Source organism: Pituophis catenifer, unplaced genomic scaffold (genome assembly GCF_029215685.1).
Source record: "Pituophis catenifer annectens isolate HBS135680 unplaced genomic scaffold, rPitCat1.0.hap2 SCAF_1, whole genome shotgun sequence".
Taxonomy (NCBI): domain Eukaryota; kingdom Metazoa; phylum Chordata; class Lepidosauria; order Squamata; family Colubridae; genus Pituophis; species Pituophis catenifer.
Window position 1 is genome coordinate 258,028,444 of NW_027256881.1, and position 11,430 is coordinate 258,039,873.

Genomic DNA, 11,430 nt, shown 5'->3' on the forward strand with positions numbered 1-11,430 from the left:
TTTTCTCTGACTTAACTTGAATGAGAATCCATGTCATTGCATGGGAGAGGCAATGAGCAAAACAATTAAAGGAAGCCATGCCACAAAATGGTCTAATGAACTTGAAGTAGGGAACTGCCGGTCAATGTACAAAAACATCTACCACATCCAAAAGATATCAATGGTCTGTTAGAACAAGGAATTTCGGTTAATAAAACCACAAAAGAAAACAAAGTCACAAACTTCATCAACAATTTCTAATTCTCTGTAATTCCTTATAACCTCTGTTAGAAACACAGAGGTGGAAAAGTGAACAGTTTGCAAAACATGAGGCAAACAATAAGAAACTATTATTACTAATAAAAGTGGTTTGAATAAAAAAAATCCCCATGAAACTAGTTCCAATACTTTTTAGTAGTTCTTTTAAGCATGATTAGGTGCTCTTGAAACTGAAAAGAAGTTTAACACTTCCAAAACTTGGTCTTTTACCTAAACTGGACTAAAATTTATGAATTTGTTTATACACTCAAATAGTTTTAAGTCCTTATCCTAGTGTTACAGATTCCAGTTTGGGAATTGCACTTTACCATAACCATAATAGATGAATGTTTTGCAGAAATATTTCATGGTAATTGTGTCACCCAAGCATATTTACAATAAAAGTCTGTGATTTATATGCAGCAATTCAGCTGATTTGAATCTCTGCCTTGTTACTACTTAAAAACACAAAACTGCATAGGAATGGTTTTCAAAAATAATAAACACAGAGGGATCTTTCTCCCTTTTGACAAAACAAATCACAGAAACAAATTCAGGTAAGAATTGGAATCTTCTCTTGCAGCCTTTTTCTCTGCAAAATAAAACAGGTAAGGAAAAGAACTAGGAGGAGAGATCGCAGAGCACTCCTTACATCGTCGGTAACTTTACAAACACCATCCCCAGCGCCTATTGAAAAGTAACGTCATGTTATGCAGAGAGAGAGAGAGAGAGAGAGAGAGGGTCACCAATCTATGTGATTTTAAAATATTAAAAGCCTTCGGGAGCATTCCCAAAACCAAGCACGTACTCCACGGCCACACAAATAAGGGTTTGGATCTTGCAATAAAGTGCAGCTATTCTGTAGACAGGGGTTAACTTCTGCGAAGGTAACAGCGGCAAGACGGGAAATGGAAGAACATGGCCCCTATGCGCTACATGGAAAGGACTCCTTCCATGCTTTAAAAAGGGAGTATCTGATAGCCGACCATCCTTACACACCAGCGCAAAGCTTCATGCAAACCCCGTTACTCAGTAGACAATGGCAGCATATTCCGAGACGAGGAAGTGCTCGGACAATAATAACTGCATCTAGCGGCTTGCAGCCAAACGACCATCACCAACCACTTCGCTATCCATCACTGAAGACTTGCTTCCCGCTTCCCGCCTCCCGCATCCGTGATTTACCGACCCGGCTCTGCAGGCGGGTTTCTTACCTCGCTCCGCCTGGACCCGCTGGCAAAGGACTAAAAGCACGCCAAGCAGCATGACAGCCTTAAAGAGGGATCCTCTGGCGGCCGGGCCGGCCTCGATACTCCTCCGATCAGGGCATGGCGGGGGTGGCGGCGGCAGCGGCGAGAGCATCGGTAGACTACAGCCAGCGCTGGCCGCCCAAGCCCTCGAGATGCCCGCTGCAAGGACTCCCTGCAGGCATTCAGGAGGCTCACACTTGGCGGCGGCGGCGCCTACCGCCACCGCCGCCGCATCGTCCCCGAGAGCCATTGGTGGGCCGGCTCGGCTTGCACATTCCCGTCGAGGGTCCGGCGCTTGCCTGGGTCTCCTGTCACGGTGCGCGGGTTCCCATAGCCGCGCGCCTCCGCCAGGCCAGACAGGGCAAGGCAGGAGCAAGCGGCGAGCCGTCCTTTGCCTTAACAGCAGCAGGTGTGGAGGGGCTGCTGCGAGAGCCTCCCGGTGCAGCAAGCCGCCCGTCGCCAGGCCCTTCCCGCCCTAACCCTGGGCGCGGGTTGGGGGGAGGGGGGGACGGACGGACGCCTCAGGCTGGTAACGGGTGCCGAACGGACGGGGAGTTGTGATAGCGGCGCTGAAACGGCGCTTCATCGACAAAAGAATCACGTAGCAACCCTCCGCCCCTCCTTTGCTCCGGAGTCGCAAGAGATGGCGGCGCTCCCAAGCCGAGGGGGACCTCTTCTGGGCTCTCGAGGCCTCACCGGGGAGAAGTTTCGGGCGCGGGGACCACGGCACGATCCCAGAGGCCTCTTCGATCCCGGTGGAGGCTCGCGCGTCCCTGATTCTTCTCTCTCTCTCTCTCTCTCTCTCTCGAGCCGCGAATTCGTAAAAGCAAGCCGGCCGTGCAAATAGCCCTTCGTGCTAAAAGCCGCCTTCTCCCATTGGTTAGGGTTGTCATTCGTCGCTCCAACTTTTAAAAATGAGTATTGTGCCGTGTGGCCTAATGGAGTTCATATAGGTCTCAGGAAAGGAATCCTTCACAGAAGCCATATTTATATACCGACCGATTCGTGCTGTTGCTTTTCAGAGCGAGCAAATGTCACGCAAAGGAGGAACAGCATAGTGACTCAAAGAAATGAAAACGCAAGATAGGAGAAACCATCTCCGTAGACTTTTACTGGTTCCTCGCTACTGTATTAAAACCACATGAATTCAGGATTAATCAGCATTTGCACATTTTAATATTTCTCCATCTTTTTTCTTCTACCAAGGTACATACATTCACTAGCACTGAAGTGTATATAACTTGCAAGTGCTCGCTCCCTATGCAAGTCTTTGCATTACAAAATCTAAGATTTGCTGCAGATGATTTGAATTCTTAGTCAAGAATCTTAGCAACCTCTGTATGCAAAATTATATATTCATCTACATCCCCAACAAACAGGCAGGTAATATCTGCACAAGCATTCCAGATATTTTCATTTACAAATACATTGAACTGCTAAGTAGATGTCATATACCTTATTGAAGTGTTTGCTAACCATTTCAGTTATTCTAATGCTTAAATTCCATTATCTATTTAAAATATTCTCATATTCAATTTCCATCATATTCAGTACTTTTTTTTTCACAGCAACCAACCTTCATATTTGTACAAGACTAATTTTATCTTACATTTTTTCTAATTCAACAAATACATAATACATTTTCTTTTGAACATTCATACTTATTTTCTCAATGATCTGTTGAAAAGTAAAACTTGATCTACAAATTCTTTCCCACAATTGAACTTCCCAATTTTTTACTTACTGTCACTTATTTGTATCCCTTCAGTCAGAAACACTTTCCCAGGAACATTCACCAAACTTTTTCCTATGGTTTTTTGTGTTTGCTCTTGCTAACTTTTCCTTCATATGGGGGGATAAAAATAGATTTTTTTCTAATTGTCAGATGCAGTTGCAATTTTCACATATAAATAAGATACATAATTACTTTATAAGCAAGCCATGTTCATTTATGTCCAGTTGAATCAACCATCCCTGCAGTCTTCATTTTTTAAAATTCCTGTAGTGTTTTAAGATTTCCTTTTCATTATTGTTTTATTCTTCAAATGATTGTCATTTACATACAAACTTCAAAAATACTTCCAGCACTCTTTCATTTCAATTTCATCCCAAATTTCATCATGCTTATTTTAATAACCCTTACTCTGGCTCCTTGTTTAGCCCGCTTCTCCCAACTACAAGATGTGTGTTTATTAACATGAAAAACCATGCCTCTTTTTATCTGCCTTTTTAAAACATAACTAAGTAATGTTGTCTTTTACTAGATTCCTTGCAATTATTTTCTTCTTTACATACATAATATATAATATTGCTCTCATTCTCATTCTTTCAGCGATAATATTCTAGCCTCAGCTTTTTTCATATCCACTAATTTTGTTATAATTCTATTAAGCATCCTTTTTCAGACTTACAATTAAGGTGTCAAGCAAAGACTATCCTATAGATGTTCTATAAATGTATATATTCTATAGTGAGTGGACTGACTGCTGCCTTCAAGTGATATACAGGAAGGGGTGTGGTGAAATTCTACTAACATGCCTGCTCATGAAGCTTTTCACTTAGCATGGATGAGATCAGGCTAATGAGGGGGGAAGAAGCATGGGGAAATAGTGGGAGTGAAGTGTGGCTTGTTAGTTTTTTGGGCGATATGGGTGACTGCCAAATGCTTGATCAAAGCCCTTGTAACCTGGTTGGGGCTTATCTGTGTCTCAATGGAGAGGGAAGACCTCCCATGGGGAAGGCAGCCTCCCTATCTAGGACCAATAGTGTATTCCAGCCTCCTGAGCTAAGCTCCAGCACCTGGTCTCTTGCTCTGGTAGCTTTAGACTCTGGTTGCTGTTTCTTAATACTAGATTGGTATGTAGTAAAACTTATTCACAACTTGATCCTGAATGAGAGGACTGAACTGACTTTCAGCACTGAAACTTGGAGGGAGTGTTCCCCACTTAGAGATGTTTCCTGGGTTTCAGGTACAGCACTAGCCTCCAGGTGAAAGATGGGGAGTGGCCATTGACATCCAAGAATATCTGGTGGGCTCAGAAGATCAGGTGTTTGTGGCCATTATGGTAATAACCATGGACATAGTCCAACTTGTTAAATATCCAACACAGAGATCATATATTAGATCTGGTTCTTGTTTTGGGGCTGTGGTGTGATGATATGGGATTGAGTGATATTAATATTAATCCCTTAATATGGACAGCTCATGAACCAGATTGTGCCTCTATGAAATTCTGTGATCATGAATCCTGTAGAGCTTCTTAGTTCATGTAGCAGCTTCAAGAGATGAAGCAAGAGATGCCTAGAGCACCATTGGTGATATGTGAAGGATGAAGTCATTTGGGCATCAGTTGATCTTTATTAGGACCTGTGTTAAGCTTACATCTCTACTCTTACTGCATATGCAGACAGCGGGCCAGCAGCTGTTTCAATTAACCAGGTCTCTTCTGGGTAAGGGAGTTGCTTTGAAGAATTACTATGAGGAATATTCTTGGAATCTATCAGATGAAGTGGCTTGACTTAATTGGAATTAGATTCAAGCTGGGCAAGTTTTTTGGAAGTGCCTGAGAACGTCTAAGATCTGAATTATCTGAGAAGAGTTTAAATTAGTTAATCCTGAAGATCACTGCTGTGAGTTTAGATACCTATGTTCTGGATTAGACTCCTGGGAGTTAACATTTGATTGGCTCCAAATGATGATTAATGCCTCGTTGTGGGAGAGGGTAGTGCTATTTGCCTTGAAGGATATAGCTATACACTCCTTCTCAAGAGACTATCCTTGGATCAGACAGTGTTAGATAACTTTTTTTCCCCAGTTTTCAATCAGTTTCTAGAGAAGTTCTTGAAAGGCTGGTAGGTGCTTAGCTTCAAAAGACCCCTGCAAGAAGTAGATTCTCTGGACCCTTTCCAGCCAGGGTTCAGGCCAAGTTCTAGTACTGAGAAAGTATGATAATGTGGATAAATTCTGAATGGCTTGGGATGGGGATGGTGCAACCCATCTGGACCTCCTGGACTTCTTGGGAGCATTCAATACCATGGACCATGGTACCTTTCTGGACTGGCTTTGGAGGTTGAGAATGTGGGACACTGTTTTGCAATGATTTTACTCCTTCCTCTACACCTCAACAGTATTGAGAGGGAAAGGTCTATTGCCTCTTGCCACTCCTCTTTAATTTACACAAGAAATCACTAGGCGAGGTCATTTAATGGCACAGGGTGCATTATTACCTGTAATTATTATCCTAGTCATGTATTTCCACCCCTGGCTGGGCAGGCAGTGCCATTCAGCCAGCTCTGAATCAATCCTAGCAAGACAGAATAACTTTGGGGTTTTCCTAAAGGTCTGGTGATGTGATATATTTTACCTTCAGTGAGGTAATACTTCCCTGGATAGAGCTGGCAAACAACTTCGGGCTCCTCCTAGACTTGGGAGTCCTGCCTTTTGGAACAACCTTCCATGCTTTAGACATAGATTTAAGATAACATAAAAGAAACATATATATTAGGAAAAGGAGAAAAACCTGGAAAATGATTGAATTCTCCTTTGTAACTTTTGCAATGAGGTAAAATCATAAATCCAATTTAGTGGTTAAGAACACTGCAAGCAGTATCACCCAGATGAAAGAGATTACTTTTTGATGGATGAAAATATCCTTAAACGCGGGAAAGAAGTAATGTTGTGAAAATGAATTTTGCAATAACACTGATAGATATTTTTGAAAGCAATACATACTCATATAGCTTTCACATAAATATTTTAAACAGATTACGGTAGCAGTTAAATTATTCAGTATCTCCTTATTAAAGTTATGTCATTTAAAAGGTAATGCTTTTAATTTTTCTCAGTTTAAACAATACCATTGGGAGTTAGTTGCCAACCTCACAGTAAATCAGGGATATTATGTAGCACCTTGCCATCTTGGCCAGTTCTTGGTTCTAACTGTAGTTAGAATTTGGTTGTATTTTCAGCAATGAAGGCATATTTGGGTCTTTTTGAATAGAACATTTAAACTTGATTTTTCCTTTAAAGAAAAATACGAACATGGGCCAATTCTTATTTTAAGATGGCTGATAATATTTTGTGTGGTGGGGATATCTGCTCATAAAAGAATCATTATGTTTAATCAAGTAATGATACATTTAAAATATTTCAGAATTTTTTCAGAATAAAATTTCCTAGAAAGATTAGATGGAAATACAATTATAGCACTTGGCATGTACATTGCTTTATGTAGCAGTGCTCTTGCTGCCTCTGAAACCCTGAAAAGCCTGGAGAAGGCCTTAAGTAAACTGACAATATACTATTATAAAAATTATAAAATAAAAAATAAATAAATTTGAATATACAAGAAATTTGGAATACAGAATTGGTGCATCCTATATTTAGCTTTTTCCAGGTTTTAAAGAATGTCAACTAATATCTCCCAAAGGTGGCAAAGCCTAGCAGATTTTATCTAGCTTGATGCTGCCACTGAAATATGTCAAAATGAAGATGATTTATCTTTAACCCCAATAGAGCTGAATATGAGGCAAGACGTATCAGCTGTGAAACAGATGATTATGAGGACACAGCAGGAAAAAAAATGTTGCCCAGTCTTAATTGCACTGTGGGTAAGAGCTAATATGAAAAGTCATACAGGACTTTTCTGAAGGCAATAAAATGTGATGCTTTGAGACAAAAACACATTCAAACATTTCATGTTGTTTCCAAGAAAGCGAGGGAAGGGAAGAAAGAAAAGAGAATTCTGAGCTTGTCAGGAACACTTATCCAAGAACAAATTATGTAGAATACATTTAGAAATACTAAAACTGCAGAGACAGATACTATATTTAACTGTGTTTTCTGTGTAGTATCTGACAGAGAAAAGAGAAGTGTTTTGGCCTGTTGGCCGCCGACCCTTTTACCAGCCGAATCAAATGAGGGGGTGGCGTGGGAGTCAGGGCCAGCATCAAGGCAATCAGAGAGCTCCGAGGGGGAAGAGGGAATGGAGCTATCAGAGATAGAGACACAGGCAGTGCCTGGGCCATCGATCAGCCCTCACATGGAGTCAACAGCTCCCAGATCTGGAGGTGGCTGATGAGGAAGAGGAGGAACAGCTGGGTCCAGTGCTGACACACGGATACACAGAAGGCAGAGGAGAGCAGTGGAAATCTATGGGCTGGTCCTTGAGACGGAAGATCCACCGCTACTAGTGAAGCCCCACCCTAGCTCTGAGGATAAAAGGCAGGGGGCGGAGATGAATAGGTATGGCAAACAACTATTCAACTCCCTGCCAATCCGCCACTGATAGCCTACACTTCTGAATCCTGTCTGGAAATTATCAGAATTCTTCTTGGAATTTGCAGCGCCTTCTGAGATTGTTTATGTGTCTCTCTCTCTCTGCTGCTGGAAAAAAATGAGTGCACCTTCCAGGACTTCCTTTCCAAGTGTAGGAAGAGAGAGAGACTGACTCCTGGTGTGTTGGGCCAGTTCAGGGGGAAAGGGAGCGAGTGTCACTTTCCACAGGACTTAGAGACTTCGTAGCCTGCTGTGAGAGAGCGGCTGTTGGCGCACCTAATAAAGGGAATATTTCATTTACAAAGGGTTTGTTGTGTTTGGGGGCTGGGTCAGAACAAGAGGGCCTGACCTGGTTTGGCTTGTTTTTGATGCCTAGGCTGTTTAAGTTTCACTCACCTTTGGGCACAGAAATAGTACTAAACCTGTAGGCTCCATCCCCCTATTGGGCCATATTTATTTCATTTCATTTCATAACTTTTGCATACTTTTGAAAACTTCATCCCTACCAATCTGAAATATGGCTTGAAACACCAAATACGATGGCTGCTGCAGATTTAACCAAGGCACCTGTGGATTTCATCAGTTATTTGATACTGGATCTGCTCAGGAATTTTTTTCTCATATATTTCTGGAATATTGATTGGCACAGCAAGTTATGCTATTGTCCCCCAGGAAAAAGCTGCATCAAAATAACAAACATCTTTCTTTTTCAGGCATCGTTTTTGTTATTTCATCTTCCAGAGCACTTCTGAAAATCAGGGAGCCCCCATAAACCACATATGGGGAGAGGTCACACAGGTGCAATCTAATATAAAAGGCATTGCCACCTTTTCATTCCAAATGGTGGTGAAGGCCTCAGTCAAAATGTGTTTCAGAGCCTAGGGAATTTCCCAAGCTCACTCTGAAATCCAGTTGTATCCATCAGGCTTGTGGGGGGAGGACCAATTAAAGAGGTTCTATTGCACTGTACTGCAGACCAGCACTGGAAAGCTCAAAAGAAATTAAAGAGTAACCAGACCATAACAAGAGACTGATGTTGATATCTTAAATACACAGATCATGTTACAACCCCCTGAGACAAACACCAGATCTCAGGTGTGATCACTATTTGCACAAAATTATTATTTGGGTCAGGCTGACGGTTGTCATGGTGGCCATACATTCCCAATCTGCTTCAGACTCCATGTCCCGAGAAAGTGGGTTGAAATCTTGCAGCCATACAAGGGTAGAAGATTCTACTGCTACCCTGCAACATAAAACAGTTCAAGCAGGCAGAGACTGGTATAGCAGCAGAGGTCCCATTTGTTTCTATAGTTCAGTTTCACATCTAGGGTCTTGCATCCAATTATCTACAAAGCAATGTCTCTAGACTGAATGAACAATTCACCATGGGACACCTTGCCATAGGACAATTCAACAAATACAAAAGTTAAATTACTTTCAATGGAACCATGGCCAATAATAATAAAGTCAATCGAGAAATACAAGAGTTATAATTTCAATGAAAACATGGTCACCAATAATAAAAATAACTGAATGAAATTATTAATACAGCACTGAATTGTTCTTCAACGAGTTGTCCTGTGGCGAACTGGCCATGGGAATTATCCCACAAGTTGGCCATGGCAAGTTGTCGTAGACCCATCTCTAGAAGCCATAAATCTCCTAAAATGATAAAAAATCAACCCATTCCGTGGCTGAAATTAATGCTATATTTGCCTGGGCACATCTTCATGAGAACCCTTACATGCTAATCCAAGTTGAAATTATACATTCCTGTCATTCATGATTAAATCTTGAATGAGGATGACTTATTGCAGGCCAACCTGGCATACAGGAGCAACAGCTAGACACTAGGACCATTGGGGAGCCAATGACTTTGTACTGAACATAAAGCATATTCATTTTTGCAGAGGTAGAGAATTTTTACTTAGGCAGAAAAGAAAGCATGTATGCATTTTGTAAAATATGCTTGAAACTTGTCTATATCTGTAAAGAGAGATATGGAGAAATGCAGAAAGTCAAAGGAGTTTAAAATCTCCTAAATGCTGATGACTTCTTCCTCCATCCAATAATGGATGAAGCATTTTTTCAGATTGTTTTTTTTAATTATACATAACTTGCAGAAGTAGTTGTTTATTGGTAAACAAAGTATTTCCAAAATGTGAAATAGCTAATTAATATATGGATACAAAAAAACCACTGTATCCACTGTTCTGGAAAAGGCAAGACATAAGATCATCCAAAAGCATTTACCACAAGATTCTGATGATTTAAAAACATACATTTTCATCAAATACTACTGGCAGTTCTGACAAGGATGACAGGCTCCTCCATCTTTAAAGATTCTCAACATTTAATTAGGGTTTATTTTTGAGATATGCCTAGAGGAACCAGATGCTGAAAATATTGAAAAATCGATTGAAAAAAATCTGTGATTCAAGACTGCCTACAAGAACATACGGCGTTTGTGAAATATGTTGAGTTCAACCCACACAGTAATGCTTCCTATGAAAGTTATTTTCAGCATGGTTGGAAAAATACAATCAAGGCTAGCAGCTCCATAGGACATGCTGTACGTGCAATTTATGCAAAATACACATGCAATCCCCTTTGCAGTATTTATATAAATCACTAAATAGAATGATCAAAAAGCATTTAATCCTGGTCAACAAACTGTATTCAACCAGGCTAAAATCAAATTGAAATACAAGATAGGCATAGAATAATGCTGTTGCAGCCATTTTCTACCGGTAATCACATGCTTTACTATAAATAGGTAAACCTTCCACAATATGTTTGAAACTTCTATAAGGAAATAGGAATGATGTGGTGCTAGCATAGCACTTTCAATCAATGTCAGCCATTAAAACTGCTTAGTATTGAGTATATTCCCCAATTCACATCTTTCTTTTGTATGTTGTTTTAAAAACAATGTTATCTTCAACCAGATTTGAAATAGCTTGAACTATTCTCCACTATTAACTGTATGTATTCCCCTATTAACACTATTTATTCCCCAATTCTTTGAAATGCCATATACAAATTTGCTATAGGGTTTTATTTCTGCAAAAATAAATATAATAATATCCATACGAGAAAAACACTTTGGATAATCTGGCAATGAAATTAATAGTTATGTATGTAAAACACTGATGGGATTGTGTAATTAAATATAAAAGGATTTTATTCTTGATTATTTGCTTCTATGCCATACATATTAGAGATGTACACAAAACAGCCCAACATCAAGAAATAGATGAAACATCAAAATGATTTAAGGAATCAAGAGTTTTCAGATTCAGAAGCTGAAGTGTTTGACCAGGCTAAGTGTCAATTTGACCTACTGGAATAGATACTTGAGGATATATGGTGGCATTTTGGTTAGCTGATCCAGAAACTGAATTAGGTAAGATCCTGAGCCCTTTTGCAAATTACAAAGGATAGAGCAAAAAGGCAAGCCACCTACTTGAAAGTTAGCAGGGAGAACTATAAGAAAAGAGTATTTGCCTGACCAGCTCTTCGGAGCAAATAAACCTTCACAGCCCCATCCTAAAACCCTGTTCTCATGTTGGGTTGGATTACCTGATTGGACTTTGAAATGGATACTGACTGTTCTTGGATCCTTCCTGGACCTGTGATTTGTCTTTGGAAAAGTAAGCTCTT